Source organism: Dasypus novemcinctus, chromosome X (assembly GCF_030445035.2).
Source record: "Dasypus novemcinctus isolate mDasNov1 chromosome X, mDasNov1.1.hap2, whole genome shotgun sequence".
NCBI lineage: Eukaryota > Metazoa > Chordata > Mammalia > Cingulata > Dasypodidae > Dasypus > Dasypus novemcinctus.
Genome location: NC_080704.1, coordinates 61356705 through 61372352, shown reverse-complemented (window position 1 = coordinate 61372352; position 15648 = coordinate 61356705). Strand labels below are relative to the sequence as shown.

The 15648-nt window shown below is 47.6% G+C and overlaps 1 protein-coding gene across 6 annotated transcripts in view; it reads left to right on the top strand.

The window, feature by feature from the left end:
- The window catches only part of IQSEC2 (IQ motif and Sec7 domain ArfGEF 2), an 84258-nt gene that overhangs the window by 47651 nt on the left and 20959 nt on the right, over positions 1-15648 (top strand). The gene's annotated exons all lie outside the window — the stretch shown is intronic.

Sequence of the window (15648 nt, the reverse complement as noted above, 5' to 3'; positions counted from 1 at the left end):
ATAGTGTGATTTGGAATGGGAGAGAATAGGCTCAGCGGGCTGTAGGAGCCCAGAGGAGGACCAGTTACCCATCTGGATTTCAAGGAAGGCTTCCTGCAAGAAGTAACGTTTGTACTGTGTTGAGAAAGTAATAGCTTTCCTTCATGCTTCTCCCCTACCAGAAGTGGTCTTGCCTATTTTTTGGCTTTCCCAAGCAGGTAGACCTGACTAGGGAAAAATGGGTCTTTGAGTCAGTACCTTTATTCAAGTCCAAGTTCTATCATTTACCAACACTATGATTTTGGGCAAGTCATTTAACCTCTGAGCCTCTGTTTTCTCATCTGTATAATGGGGATAATGCCTACTGACCTCTCAGGACTCTTTTTAGGATTGGAGATACGACCTGTAAATGAGTGACTACCAACTCTTGAAGGACAAGGGTTACCCATGCCTGGTTTTCCTCATAGCAAAGTGTCTTGCTTCGCTCATAGCCAAGTGTATAGCATTAGATTCAATATACCTGAAAGTCTGGGGATGGTCCTGGAACAGAACAAAGGATGGACCTGACCACAGCAGTGCTTTGGGATGAAGAGACTGAGAGTAGTATATGGGGTGGAGAGGATTGCACCCTAAGAGGAAAGAGCCGGGTACCTGGTGTTGGCATGAAGGTGGCACAGGAGGGAAAATAAGAGTAGGTGGTCCTTGGAAATGGAGCCCAGGCAGGGAGTTCTGGCCCAGGTTCTTGATCCTGTTCTGCTGATGCCATCTCCCAATCTCACAGTCCAGGGAGCCAATACATCTCAGTTTCAATCCCAACTCTATCACTCACTGACTGGGTGAACTTGAACAACTCACTTCACATCTGTAAGCCTAGTTCTTTATCTGCCAAAAGGACACAATACCACCACCATCATGAGGAGTACATGAGATCATGAGTGAAGTACTCAATAAAGGATAACTATTATTATTATTAATTTCAGTAGATGCTTACAGAGTACTTAAGCAATGTTTTTGGTGATGAAAAGTCATATGAATGGATTCTAAATAAGATAGTGACTTGGTAAAATTTGTTTTAGAAGCATTATATTAGCAGTCAGTATGAAAAATGGATTGTATGTGTGGACCAGCTAGAAGGCCAAAACTACTAGGGTACTGGCATAGAAGACATGGATTAGAGCAGAGCTACTGTGTTGCTCAACTCCAGGGGGCACCATTTACATGGAAGCATTTTAATTTCAAGTGATGAAATCTAACTCCTTTGAAAACTATTAATGAGATAAACCCAAAAGACCTGTTGGGTGATGTAGACTGTTGTGGAGATAGAAAGTGAGGGAAAGGAATGAGGCAAGGATGGGTTGGCTTTAGCTGAAGGGAAGAGGGACATGAGTCCAGGTGAATAATGCAAGAGGAAAGGTACTCACCCAGCATTTTTTTTTTATTTTTTTATTTTTTTTTATTGACTTTGTAATAATATTACATTAAAAATATATATGTGAGGTCCCATTCAACCCCACCCCCCCACCCCCCCTCTCCCCCCCCCAACAACACTCGTTCCCATCATCATGACATATCCATTGGATTTGGTAAGTACATCTTTGGGCACCTCTGCACCTCATATACATTGGTTCACATCATGGCCCATACTCTCCTCTATTCCATCAAGTAGGCCCTGTGAGGATTTACAATGTCCGGTGATTACCTCTGAAGCACCATCCAGGGCAGCTCCATGTCCCGAAGACGCCTCCACCTCTCATCTCTTCCTGCCTTTCCCCATACCCTTTGTCCATTATGTCCCCTTTTCCCAATCCAATGCCACCTCTTCTATGTGGACACTGGATTGGTTGTGTCCATTGCACCTTTATGTCAAGAGGAGGCTCAGATTCCACCTGGATGCTGGATGCAATCCTCCCATTTTCAGTTGTAATCACTCTAGGCTCCATGGTGTGGTGGTTGTCCTTCTTCACCTCCATCTTAGCTGAGTGTTCACCCAGCATTTAAAGTCCTTGGGCTCTGACATAATTACTAATTTCCATCCTACTCCCGGTTCTCGGAGATACAGGGGGACCCTGGTGAGCACTTATTTCCCTATTTCCTGGTGGAGTTTGGAGAGGAATTGCTTTTGGTTTGTGAGTCAAATAAAGTTTTCTGAAGAAAGTACTGTTTGAGCCAGTCGTTCAAGGTCCATAAAGATTGTGAGAGATAAAGATGGGAGAGGATACTCTGAGAGGATGAAGAGTACACAGAGGCCTGGAGGTGAAAATTGCTGAAACATTGAAAGGTACGGTACAACTTAGACATGCCTCAATGAACTGTCTGGGGAATGAGGCTTTTTTTTTGCTAGGCAGTTGGAGAGCCATGAACAATTCTTGAGTAGAAAAAGTGAGAAGATCAACTTAGCATTTTAGAAGGAAGGGAGACTAAGGGGGAAGCCATTGCAGTAATCCAAGAGAGAAATAAACTGAGGTAGTAGCAGTGGGACTAGCTCAGAGGAGATGGATATGAGAGGCATTTGGGAGGAAGAAAGAATAGGAGGCATTATCTAATGGAAGAGGGGGTGGGGAGGTGGAGATGACTGAGGATGGAGCACACCGTAAGTAGTAGTGTTTAGGCCAAGTAATGGAGTCGTTCTTCAAAAAATATTTATTGAGTGCCAGGCACTGTGCTAGGCACTAGGCACTGAATAAAACAGATACCTGTACTGGTGGAACTTAACATTCCAGTGGGTGGGACAGATAATAAACATATATATATATATATATAATGTGCCTGGAGTCAATAAGTGCTATAAAAAGAAATAAAGGTGGGGTAAGAAGATAGAGACTATTGGGGTATTTTTTTAGACAGAGGGCCTCTATGAAGAGATAGTATTTGAGTAGAGTCTTGAAGAAGGTTAGAGAGTTGGCCATTCAGCTTTCTGGGGGAAGGAATATCAAGTGCTAAGGCCCTGAGGCAAGAGTGTGTTTATCATGTTTGAACAGCTGGGAGACCAGCATGGCTAGAGAAAGAGTAAAGAAGGGGGGAGGGGAGTAGAAGTTGAGATCAGAGAGGTAGCAGGGGCCAGATCATGTAGAGCCTTTTAGAACCATATAGAAGGCAGAATCAGCAGCATTTGGTGAGTGACTTGTTTATGGAGCGGAAAGAGTCTAGGGTGAACTCTCAGGCATGTTTTTGTCTGGTGACTGGATGAATGGTGGTACCTTTCACTAAGGTGGGAAATACAGGAGAAGGACAGGTTTGCAGTGGTAAGATGTGAGTTAAGAAGTCCTATGAGATCTATGAGTCCTATGAGGCCCTAAGGCCCTTAGGGCCTTCCTGGTGAAGCTGTCCAACAAGCATTTGGCTTCATGGGTCTGAGACCCAGGAGAGAGAGATGTGAAGGTCTTCAGCCATACCTGAAGTTATGGAATGGGACAAGATCACTGAGAGAGTGTGGAAGATGGCATTAGCTGAACTGGCGGAGGGGTACCAATATGTAAGAATGTGCAGAGGCAGAGGAATGGGGGTGGGGAGCGCAGTCAGAGAAGTAGGAGGAAAACCAGCCGGGAGTGGGCTCACGGAAGCAGAGGAAAGAAAGAGTCTTGCGCGGGAGAGGCTTGTGAAGTGTCAAGTGTTGCAGCCGGGGGAAGTAAGATGAGGGTGGGAGAGAGTCTATTGGCTTTAACCACTAGGAGGTCCCGGGTGACCTCACTAAGAACAGTTTCTGTGGAGTGGTGTGTGCATGAGGCAGATTGCGGTGGGCTGAAGAGATCGTGGGAGGTACCAAAGTGGAGATGGCCAGTGTAGACGAATTTCTCAAACAGCTTAGCTGTGAAGAGGAGAGAGGGACAGTGGTTGCTAGAGGGGGATGTGGGGGCAGATTGAGGGTTTTTATTCCCAGATGGGAGAGACTTGAGCTTCTATAAATGTTGATAGGAAGGAGGCAACAGAGAGGGAGAGGTTGAAAATACAGGAGAACAGGGGGATAATTGTTGTGGAGGAGGTAGCAGGGTTGGGCTCCAAATCCCAGGTGGAAGGACTGGCCTTAAATAGTATAGCCCTCCCCCACACACACACCCCTTCTCAAAGAGAAGGAAAGCAGTGGAGGATGAGGATAGAGCTGCATTGAGGGGATTGGTGAAGGAAATGCTTCAAGAAAGTTCAAAGCAACGAAGGGAGAGTTGTGAGCAAGAACATGGGAAGCTAGGAGGAAGCAAAGACTACTTCTGGCTGAGAGTCAGGGAGAACTTCCCACAGGAAGGAGCATTTGAACTGGGCCATGAAGTCAGAAAGGATTTCGATAGGCAAAGATCTGAGCAGAAGGAAGAACATTCTGAGTGGAATAACAGAGTCAGCAAAGGCACAGAGGTGTGAAAAGGCTGGGCATGTTGATGGAATAATGAGCAGGTCAGTTTGACAAAGGCTGGGCATGAGTAAATAGGAAAATATGGATGCCAGTGATAAGACAGTAATAATAATAGCTACCATGTATTAAATGCCAAACCACATCGTCTGTGGCAAGGTGCTTTACATACTTGAATTCATTTAACCCCACCACACCCTGCAGAATAGGTATTTCCTCAGTTTACAGATAAGGAAAATGAGTCCCAGAGAGGCAAAGAAATGGACCCAAGGTCACCCAGCGAATAGGTGACAGGGCTGATATCCAAACCCAAGTCTGTCTGACTCTAAAGTTTTTGCTTTTTCTACCTGGCAAGAAAGGCCAGGTAAGGCCACATGATGGGGAAGGGGGTACTTGAATGTTAAGTTGAGGAGTCTGGGCTTTATCCAGGAAGCAATGGAGAGCCAAGGTGGGTGTTTGAGCAGAAGAGAGACATGCTTGAAGGTGGGCCTTAGGAAGGCTAACCAGGTCCAAGAGGTCAGGAGAAGGAATCTGGAGGTAACTGCAATGTCAAGGTAAGAGGTAGCAGTGGGTAAGAGGCAAGTGAGCAGTGGGTCTGGAATTTCATTTGTTCCTCATGACAGCCTTGAGAGGTGTGGATTTTCCTTCTCCTTTTGTAGATGAGGAATGGGAGACTCAGAAAGGGAGAGCTACTTGCCCAGGACTTCAGCTCTGGCTCAAATCATTTTGCTGTCTCAGTGATGCTCTGCAGCAGAGTGTCAGAGGTAGCTCTGAGTCTGAGAAGGGTATGTGTGTGTGTGTGTGCACGCATGTGTGCTTGTCTGCCAGATGGACAGCAGTGCCTTCCCTTGCCTGTCCTTTTTCCTTCCCCTCTCTTCCCAATCTTCCTGTTTCCTGGATCCCATACTTAATGCTTCCTCTGGGCCATAAATCTGGGAATGGGGTGATGCGGTTCCGTTGGCTCTCCCCAGAAGGTCAGCCTTTACACTGCCAGGCACCTGGTTCTCTCCCAGTTCTCCTATCCATGCACCACATGAAACTGTAGTCCCAGCTCCAGTGACTGCCACATGCAGACTGGCCTCTGGTCCCACTCAGCAGTTCCCTAGAGGCAGGCGTTCAGTTCCTGCCTGACTCCACCCCACCCCATGCCACGGCTGCTTTGGTGTGGGTGCAAATGGCCACCTTGAAAACTAGAGTCAGCTCATGAACAGTTAACGATGATAGCAACTATGTTCCCATTGCTATTGTTTCTCAGGCATTTGACGTCCATTCTAGTCCTTGCAACAATCCTGTGCAGATGGCATCCTGAGCCCCATTTTTACAGATGAGGAAACTGAGTCTCAGAAAGGAGTAATAGTATGCCTGGGGTCACTGGCCTAGGAACACTTGTAGAGCTGAGATTTGAACCCAGGTCTGTTTGTTCCAAAGCATATGGGCTTTCCACTCTCCATTTCTGAGCATCTCCTATTTTCCTAACCCTCACCCTTCAGGAAATACAACTCTTTGTCCTTCAAGGGCAGAGTGGATTTCTAGAGGTAGTGCTGAGTCCACCCAAGGAAACTGCTGGGAGGAGTCTGAGATCTGAGTTCCAAGAATTCTGGCTTTACCACTATCTCAGTTGTGTGGCCTTGGGCAGTTTTCTAACCTGTCTGAGCTTCAATTAACCTTCATCTCTAAAAGGTTACTATTTCAGGAGTTCAAAGTGATAATGTATACAAAGTGCCAGCTTAGAGCAGGTTGCTTTTATTTATATTAACATGAACATTGGGCACCTATCAGGTTCAGAAATGGAGTTTATACTCTGGGGGTGACCTGTAGCACAGGAGTTAAGAACTGAGCCCAGTGTGGGGGCCGGGATGGGGGTGGGGGGACCAGCAACAGACTTAGTGAGTTGGGAATGGCCCTGGATAATCTATCACACTGGCCGCCCGTGTGGACCCCCATCTTAACCTCACCACCGTGGTTCTGGCCCTTCATGTATCTCCCCTGCTCTGCAAACTAATGCCTCTGCCTCTCTCTGTCACCCGCCTGCCTGTGGTCTCTACCCTGCCCTTCCTGGCCCCAGGGAAGAGGAGGAGGAGGAGGAGACTGAGGAAGAGGAAGAGGAAGATGCTCATCAGTTCTGCTGTCCAGCCTCCGAGTGCAGCAGTCCCTCCTCTCGGTAACTGAGAGGACAAGGGTCATTTTCTATGCAGAAGCAGAAGCCTTAACCAGCCCCCTCCCCCAGCTCCTGCGGATCCCCCATGGGACCCTGTCCCCTGCTTCAGGAACCAGATGGGCAAGCATCGTGCCCCTTCCTCCCCCACCTCTTTCTTGGAATTCACATTCCCGCTGCTGTCTCCTCTGGACTCCAGCCCCTGAATTATAAAGAGCTGAAGTCCTAGGTCTGGCTGAAATGTGGGAACAGCAGAGCCTGGAGCTTCAGCAGAGCCTGGACCCTCCCACACCCACACTCCCACTTCCCAGGCACCCTGGAGCTTGCCACTCCTGCAGAGGTCTCCAAATGACATCCGAAGGACCTACCTCTGTCCTCTGAGAGCACAAACAGAGATACAGGGTGCCTAGGGCTCAGAGGACCACATGGGGGCAGGACCCAGCCCACCTAGTTTCCTGTTATTCCCTGGCTCTGGCTATTGCTGCCATCTCCTCCACTGCTTGAAGGCCTCGACCCATGCCCCCTGCCACTCCCATAGTGCTCTGTAAATATAATCAGGAGGAGAAGGCCTTTCAGAGTGCGTGTTGCTGTGTACAAAGGAATTTCCATCAATAAAAACTGATCTCTTCTCTCTGTCTGATGTATGTTCCACCTCACCCCACTTCCCTCTCCCCTTCTCTACTGGGGTCTTAACTTTTTTCCTATCCAGGGCTGGGAACAGGGGCTAGGGAAGAGATTGGGGACTGTGTTTGATTCGTGGTATTGTCAACACTCAAGAGGCACTCAATAAATGAATGAATGGTGTGATACTCCCAACAGGGGCAGACATATTGCAGTTGCCTTCTTTGGCCTTTTAGCCTGAGGCAGCATGAGCTGGCTAACCTTGAACATGTTTCTTGACCTCCTTGTTGGCCTCACAGTTTCCCCATCTGTGAAATGAGGAGGGAGTTTGGACCAGAAGCTCCCCAAGGGCTCTTTCAAAACTGAGATGCTACAGTTTTAAGAAACTATGATTATAATCATAATCATATATGAAGTTAAGATATGATAATTCAGTGACACATTCCATGCAGTTCTGTGATTTCTGTTTCTACAATATGATGATTTTTGTATTCTCCAATGCTATGGTTTTAAGACTTCATGGTTCTATTATTTAAAAAATTCTGACAGTGTTATTTTAATATTCTGTGATGTTAGGGTTCTTTGATTTTGGACTTGGAAGATCTTGTGATTCTACGACTCTTTGTGGTTCTCGCAGTCCAAGAGAAAGCCATTTCCCCTAGATACAAGACCCTAAATATTTCCTGCATCTGGCCAGAAGCTGTCAGCAGGAGGGTGGGAGGTATCCTTTATGGGTCTGTAGGACCTGCACCTTCCTTGGTATGTCTGATTAGGAGCAAAGTTAGGAGATCCTGAAGTTGGCTTATACCCTGACTTTTTCCTGTCTGAGCCTTTGGCATTAAACGAATCTGAGTTTAACTTCTAGTCCTAGCACTTATTAGCTGGGTAGCCTTCAATAAGTATTTTCTTCCCCTTGAGCTTTATTTTCCTCCTGAGTATAGTGACAAAATATACTCCTCTCTGGGTTCTCATGAAGATTAGCAAGAAAGAATGCAAAGATCTCAGCATAGGGTCTGATGCATGGTTATGCAAGTGTGCAGTGATTGGTAGCTCTTGTTTTGATTAAAGTCCAGGTGAAAGTCCCTTCTCTCCTTTCCTCCCTCCCTTCAGTATCCCTGTCACATTGATCCTGTAGTTTTTTCAGAGCATCATCTCATCCATCACTCCTTGCTTTGCTCACTTAGTCATTCAACACATCTGTTCAGTCACTCATTCAAATTCTCATTTATTTCTCCCCTCCCTTCCTCCCTCCCTTCCTTCTCCTGCTCTCCCTTTTTTAGTCTTCCAGCAAGCATTGCTTATACACCTACAGTGTGCGGCACCTCAATCTAAATACCATATGGGATCAAAAATAAGACAGTGATGGTATTCTCCATGAGCTCTCCTTCTCCCAAGGGAGATGAGAGATCCTTTGGGAAAGTAGTCAGTGTTTGAAGGGCAAACATGACCAAACAGAAATGGCTTTAGTAATGAGCAAAATACATTCCTCCTCCAAAGGAGAGGGAGATGTCAAAGTGAGGAGTGGGGGATCCAGGAGGTCTTGCTGGAGGAAGAGAGATGAAAATTGAACCTTGAAGGGATTGACTAGGTAGCAAGGAGTGAGAAGGCATTATAGAAGGCAGGGCCAGGACAAAAATCTGGTGGAGAGTTCTAGGGTCACGCTGGGGAATGGTGAGATTACTCAGTTCAACTGGCTCTTCAGTGTGTGTGAATCTAGGTGACCGGGACTCAGAAGGAGGAGACCATTCTATCCTTCTTTTGACTGGAGTAGAAAGAAGTATGTGTGAGCATGAGAATTAGACTAAGGGGATGAAGAAGGCAAGTCAAGGTCAAATATAACCATCCTGGGAGCGGTGGGGCAAAGACTGCTGTGCAGGCAACTGGATGGCCTGAATAGGGCAGAGGACCTGTGCTGTGGGAAGGGGAAAGGTTGATATCATTTGTGAGCAAAATATATGTACCTGTGTGATCTTTGAGTGAAGCCATGCAGCTCTAACAGTAGTGAGAGACTGTGTGCACTGTTACGTATGTGAGGGAATGTGACTTGTGAGACTGGGATGTGAGGACCTTGGAGTGTGTGAGGTTGATTATATGAGGTGGTGACTTCCTATGCCTGGCAGTCTCTATGGGTGTATCTGGTGGATATAATCACAAGGCTGGGTGTGAGTGGCTTTTGAGCATGTAGGACTGTAGCTTTTAAGGTGACAGTTGTCAGGCAGGATGGTCACACACACAGATAGACATGACTGTCATAGGGTACCAAGGTAGGTGCTGAGCATCTACTGTGTGCTGGGCCCTGGCTTAGGTGTGGTGGATGTACAAAGGTGAATCATACCACACCACTGCCCTGGGAAAACTTGCAGTCAAGGGAGGAGGGACAGGATTGCACACAAACATTTCAAGAGAGAATCACAAGATAGCCAGTGATGATAAGGACCAACCACGATATGGATTTGCATGAGGCAGAGAGGAAATAGTAGCTGACTATGTCCGTTGCTGTGAGAAGGGGGGTGGGGTGAGTCAGAGCCAATGTCCCAGGAAGACCTGCCTTCTCAGGCTACTGCAAGATGAAGATGAACATACTGAGACAGATGAAGGTGGGGGGTAAATGGGAAAGAGACATTCTGGGCAGAAGAAACAAAAGAAGGAGATATGGATCAGCTTACCATAGTCTAAAAATTGCAGGTAACTTGCTGATATTTAGGAACTTAAAGGAGCACAGTGGGAGGGTGGCTGGACAGATTCAGAGGGGTTTCTGTAGCTAAAAATGGGACACTAGCCTGGATGGTAGGGGATTTAGGTTCTTATCCTGTGTGACCCTACCCTGGGCAAGTCACTTTGGCTTTCTGGGCTCCAATTAGGACTTGGTGGGATTGGATGGCTCTTTAAGTTTGGTTCATAAAGCCTATCCCAGTTCTGTGGATCTTCTACCCTTGGCCAGCAAAACCCATGAGTTATTGCTGTTGAAGTTAGAAATGTCTTCTATCTAACCCCAGTCTTCCTGCTTCTTCTGGGTTGCTTCCTCATTCATGCCCTCTACAAATATTTACTCAGCATCTGCCCTTTGTATGGCATTGTAGGAAGGCATGGAGAGATGGAGAATGCAAGGACTCTACCTTTGAAGTGCTGTTCAGTGCCTAGTGTGGGGTAAGAGCATGAGCTTTATGTTCAGAGACGCTTTCATCTGAATCCTGGCTCTACTAGTGCTGAACCTTGGGCAAATTACTTCATCTCCCTGTACCTCAGTTCCCCTGTTTGTGTTATCCCTTCAGGGAGTTACTATGCCTAGCAAAGAGTAGGTGCTCAATAAATGACAGTGATTATTTTAGGACTGAAAAGAGCTTTTGAGTTCTCAAAACCTGTGTTTGCCCACTGTACCACCCAGTCAGCCCCTTAGGGGCTCTCCTTCTTCCCTGTTAGCACCTGTGCCAAGCCCAGGTAGGCCCAGGTTTGGAATCTCTGTGTCACTGGGATTGGATAACAGAAACAGCTAGCAGAAGAGCTGTGGGAGGAGAGAAGGGTGATTGGTAGTCTCATCTGCTGTGTCATCTCCTTGCCCAGTTTTCCCTCAGAGCCCAAAGCCCTTGACCCTGTCTGGGTGTACTAACCTCCATATCTTGGTTTTGTTTTGTTTTGTTTTGTTTTGTTTTTTTCTCACTTCTGGTGCCCTTCTACCAGCCCAAGTTGTCATGGGGATAGTCCTCAGCATCCCCAGCTTCCTCTTACCCTCTTCTTATGGTATCCACGGCAACAGCCCCCATTCATTTCCATGGCAACTGCATCCTGATCCCATCCCCTGCTGGCTGCCTGGCTCTGGGCAGTGCCAATAAAAGAAGGTGGGGGAGAAGACCTCCTATCCAGACCAGCATCTAGGGAAGGTCAGTACCACACCAAGGGCAGGCCAGCCTCAAATCTTTATGAAACTTCCTACCCTGCTTCTCCCTATCATAGTGCCTTAGCTGACAAGGTTCCCTCACCCCTCATTTCTACCAGCTCCTCTTAGGCAAAGTCCAGTTCAAAAGCTTCCTCCCACAAGAAGCCTTCAAGGAAGTAGGGGAAATCGCATTGGCTTTGGAGTTTAAATCCCTGTTCTGCCACTTGCTAGCTCTGAGACCTTTGGCAGTCTCTTCCCTTTTCAGAGCCTTTTTCTTCACCTGTAAAATAGGAGTCCTAATTCTTCCCTCATGTTTGCTATGTAGATTAAATAACGTGCAGAAAATTCTTGACACAGGGAAGGTGTACAGTAAGTGTGAGTTTATTTTTATTCTGCTCAGCCACTCCCAAGCAGAAGGGATCTTTCTCCTGGGCTCCCCCAGCACTTCCTCTGTTCCCCAGCCCTGATAACTTTCCGCTTTGTATTGTGGTTATTTGTGTAACATGGCTTATTTCCCCCTCTGCAGAGAATACACTCCAATTTCCCTCACAGAATAGCCCAGCAGTCAGTGGACGTGTGTGTGTTGGTATGCAAATAATCCTGTGTGTGATTGTGTCTGTATATGTGCATGTCTACCTGTGTTCATGTCTGTTTTCATGTGTTTGTGGGTGTGTGTTTGCTTCTAGATTTGTTGGTCTTTGGATGTGTCTTTTTGAACCTGTATGTATATGTGTACTTGTGTGTTGCTTTGTTCCTGGCTGGGAGGAGCACAGAAAGAGGGGTCTCCTGGGCCCAGGAATCCAAAGAAGGAATTGCATGTGCTCAGACCCATGCAAATAAGAAACAGGTGCAGAGAGGAAAAGTGATATGTCCAGGGTCACACAGCTGGCAGGATTAGGACCTGGATTTACACCTGCCCAGATTTTTACTCTATGTTTTCTCTGTGTGAATGTGTTTGTGTGAGAGAGAGAAAGGGAGGGAAGATTTCCCATTTGATTAGCAGGTCTTCAAGAACCTTTGGGGCTCTGATTTGGAGGATTCCATGTCTCTAGGTTCCATTTCTTCAGCCATTGTCTTTTCTTCTGTTTGCCAGGCCTTCTTGCCAGAGGCTGTGTTAACAGCCCGACCTCCCTCCCGTTATTCCCTTGGCAACCAAAAAGGGGGTGAGCTCCTGAGGGGGAAATTGCCAAAGAGTGGAGCGCCAGGGGCAACACTGAACCAGGAGTGGGGAGAGACACTGAGATGTTTGCATCCTGGTTTTTTCACTTAATAGTTATGTGACCTTGAGCAAGTTTAGATCACCTCTCTGAACCTCAGTGTCTTCATGTATAAATGGAGCTGGGGAGCAGGTGTAGCTCAGTGGTTGAATGCCTGCTTTGCATTTTATGAGGTCCCAGGTTCAATCCCCCAGTACCTCACCCTCCCAAAAATGGGGTTAATGGTGGCCAGCTCAGTAAATTGTGAGAATTCAATGAGCTAATTGATATCCCTGCCCTAGGGACCCAAGTGACAACCCGGCCCTAAGGCAGCACAGAGAAGCCTATAAGCCAGCCTGTGTGGAGTGAGCATGAGCAAGGGCTGAGCTAAATGTGGAAAGGTGAGTAGGAGTTAGCCAGGTCAGAGGAATGGGGCACAGGGTATATGAGGCAGGGTTCAGGTCAGAAGAGCTGTCAGTGACCATGATGAGAGAGTTGGAGGTTATTCTATGTATGATGATCCTTGTAAAACCTAAGTTAGATCATGTCCCTCCTCTGTTTATCTCAATCAGAGCAAATCGTGGGTTCAGTGCCCTTCATGATTTGCCCCACCCCCCATTATCTCTCTAATATTATCTCCTATCACTCTCCCCTCACTCACTCTGTTCCAGCTACATTGGCCTCCTCGCTTTTCCCCAAACACACCAGGCACTGTTCCACCTCAGGGCCTTTGCACTGGCTGTACCCTCTATCTGGGCTGCTTTTGACTCAGATAGCCACACAGCTCACCTACTCACTTCTATCAGGGCTCTGCTTATATGTCATTTCTTCAGAAATGCCTTCCTTGGCCACCACATCTAAAACAGCACTCAGCTTTTATTTTCCTTCCTAACACTTATCCCTATCTGAAATTACAGTATATGTTTCTTTTTTTTAAGATTTTTAAAAATTTATTTCTCCCCATCATTGTTTGTGCTCACTGTCTGCCCTCTGAGTCTGTTCATTGTGTGCTTGTCTTCTTTTTAAGAAGCACTGGGAACTGAACCTAGGACCTCCCATGTGAGGTGGAGACATCCATTGGCTTGAGCCACCTCTGCTTTCCTGTATTTGTTTCTTTATAACTTGCTCCCCCCACTAGAATTCCACATCCCTGAGGGAACAAATCTTGTGCGTCTTGGTCACTATTATATTCCCAGCACCTAGCACCATGCCTGGCATGTAGAAAGTGTTGTTTGTTGTTGTTTGTTGAATGAGCGATGGGGAACCATCAAAGGGTTTTAAGTGGGAGAATGAAATGGTCAGATCTGTACTTTTGAAAGCTCTCTCTGGCCACAGGATGGAGAATGGAATGGAAGAAGAGATTGGAGGCTGTGGTAAAAGTTCAGGTGAGAGAATTTCTTAGAGCCCACCAGAGCTCATTCCTTGACTCCCTCACTACAGAAGCTTTTATTGAGCACCTACTCTGTGCCAGACCCTGTGCTCTGTGTTAATTAGGAGATTACCAAGTTCTCATCCTCTGCTGGGATTCTGGGAATCATAAACACAAGCAATTGCCATGCTTTGCCAAAGCTCACCTGCACTATAAAAAGGACAGACATGTGCTGTGTGTGTGGGAGCTCCAAGCAGGATCAGCAATGGTTTGTGGCTGAAGGCAGGATTTAGGAGGGCTTCTTAGCAGCGGCATAGAACCTAAAGCTTGACAGAACTGGGGTGGAGGGGATTTCTTGCAGATGGTAGAGGTGATGGGGATTGTATTGCAGGTGGAAGGTAGTATATAAGCAAAGTTTTGGAGGTGGAAAGCAGAGGAGAATCTGGGAGAAATAGGAACCTGACCAGGGTGGAGGAAAGGGTAGACAGGGTAGGGGGCTGGCAGCTAGTCTTGCAGTATAGCTTAATGTTTAAGAGTATGCGCTTTGGAGTCAGACTGCCTGGATTTGATTCCTGGCTCTATCATTTATAGCTGTGTGGTCATAAATATGTTATTTATACTCTCTGGACCTCAGTTTCATTAGGTGTAAAATGAAGATAAATAACAAAGTCTCATAGGGTTGTTTCGAAGTATAAGCAAGCTATTAAATGTGAAGTAGTAAGAATGGTGCCTGAGCGTGCTAAGTGTTCTATAAGTATTAGCTATTATATCTTGGGGAAGCCTCAAATGCCAGGATAAGGAATTTGTGCTATCTCTTGTGGGCAGCAGGAACGCTATGGATGGTTTATAAATGGAGGAAACAATTGATCAAAACTGGGCTTGAGCTGTAGGCTGGGAGGGCAGAAAGTTGAGAGCTTGGTGGGTTGGACCCTGCAGTGGCGAGGAGAGGAGAGGAGCATCTGAGATGCCTGGGATGGGCTGAGTTTGGTCTGACCCCTGGAGGGTAATATCAGGAGCTCCTGAGGCACAGGAGGAGAGGATTTGGGGTAAAGGGCAGTCCTCCAGTCTTTTTTCACCTTGCTCCTGACACTGCTGCAGACCAGCACTTAGGAGGATGAAGAATGAGCAGTGGGCTAGAGTTCTCACCAGAGTGGCTGAGCTCTACCACTGTGGCCCAGGACCCAGCCTCATGGGTACAGCCTCCCTACTATGCTCAATCCCTGGCCTCCACGTGCAATGCCCATAGTACTCTTCTGCAAGGCTAGCAAGCTGACTAAACATCAAGCTCCTGCGTTGGTAGGCACCTACCGCAGTTCACCTCTGCTCTGTGCCCTGGCCTCTGCCAAGTAGGGGCTAGGGAGTTGGCCCCTTAACCCTTTCACCAGCCAAGTGCTCCCTAACCCTGTGCCCCTCAAACAAGATCACTCTTGGCCCCAGCATTTCCCATCTCTGGGCCCCAGCCACACCCATTCCTCCCACAACCTCCTCCATGCCTCACCAGCCTGTTCCCCTCCCAACCCCCCCCCCCACCTTTGTTTTCCTGCTTCTGTGGCTCCTCACCATGCCCTGCTCAGCTCAGGGCACCCGGGCTCTGTCGCCACCTGGGTTCCCTGGCAGCCTGGTTGCCATGGCACTGTGGGAGCAGGTTCCAGTGGAACAACAGCTCTGAGTAACCCGGGCAGGCAAGACCCAGCGCCCAGCTCCTGCCACGCTTCAGCCTCAAGGTCCCCCCCACCCCCCTTTCCCAGCTGAGCAGAGGAGGCCATGAGGACAAAAAGGAAGCTGCCCCGCAGGGCAGCTCTTTACCTGTGAGGATGCTGGAAGGGAGGCACCTCCCACTGTCACCAAGGGACTTGGCCAAGACTAGAGTCTTGGCAGCTGAGGACAGGGACAGGGCTGCAGGGGCAGGGGCAGGGGTAGGCCTTGGGAACCTGGGGACAAAGCTGGGAGGAGATGGCACTGCTGGGGAGTTGGTTTGGGATGGTGCTGGGCATAGGACTCTAAGGGAAACTACAGCCCTCCCAGTGCTGAGTATAGGCTCTGAGGAAATGGGCTGTGAGGGAAAAGGTTTTAGGGGGTGGATGAAACTGTGAGGGAATTTGTCTGTTATAGGGG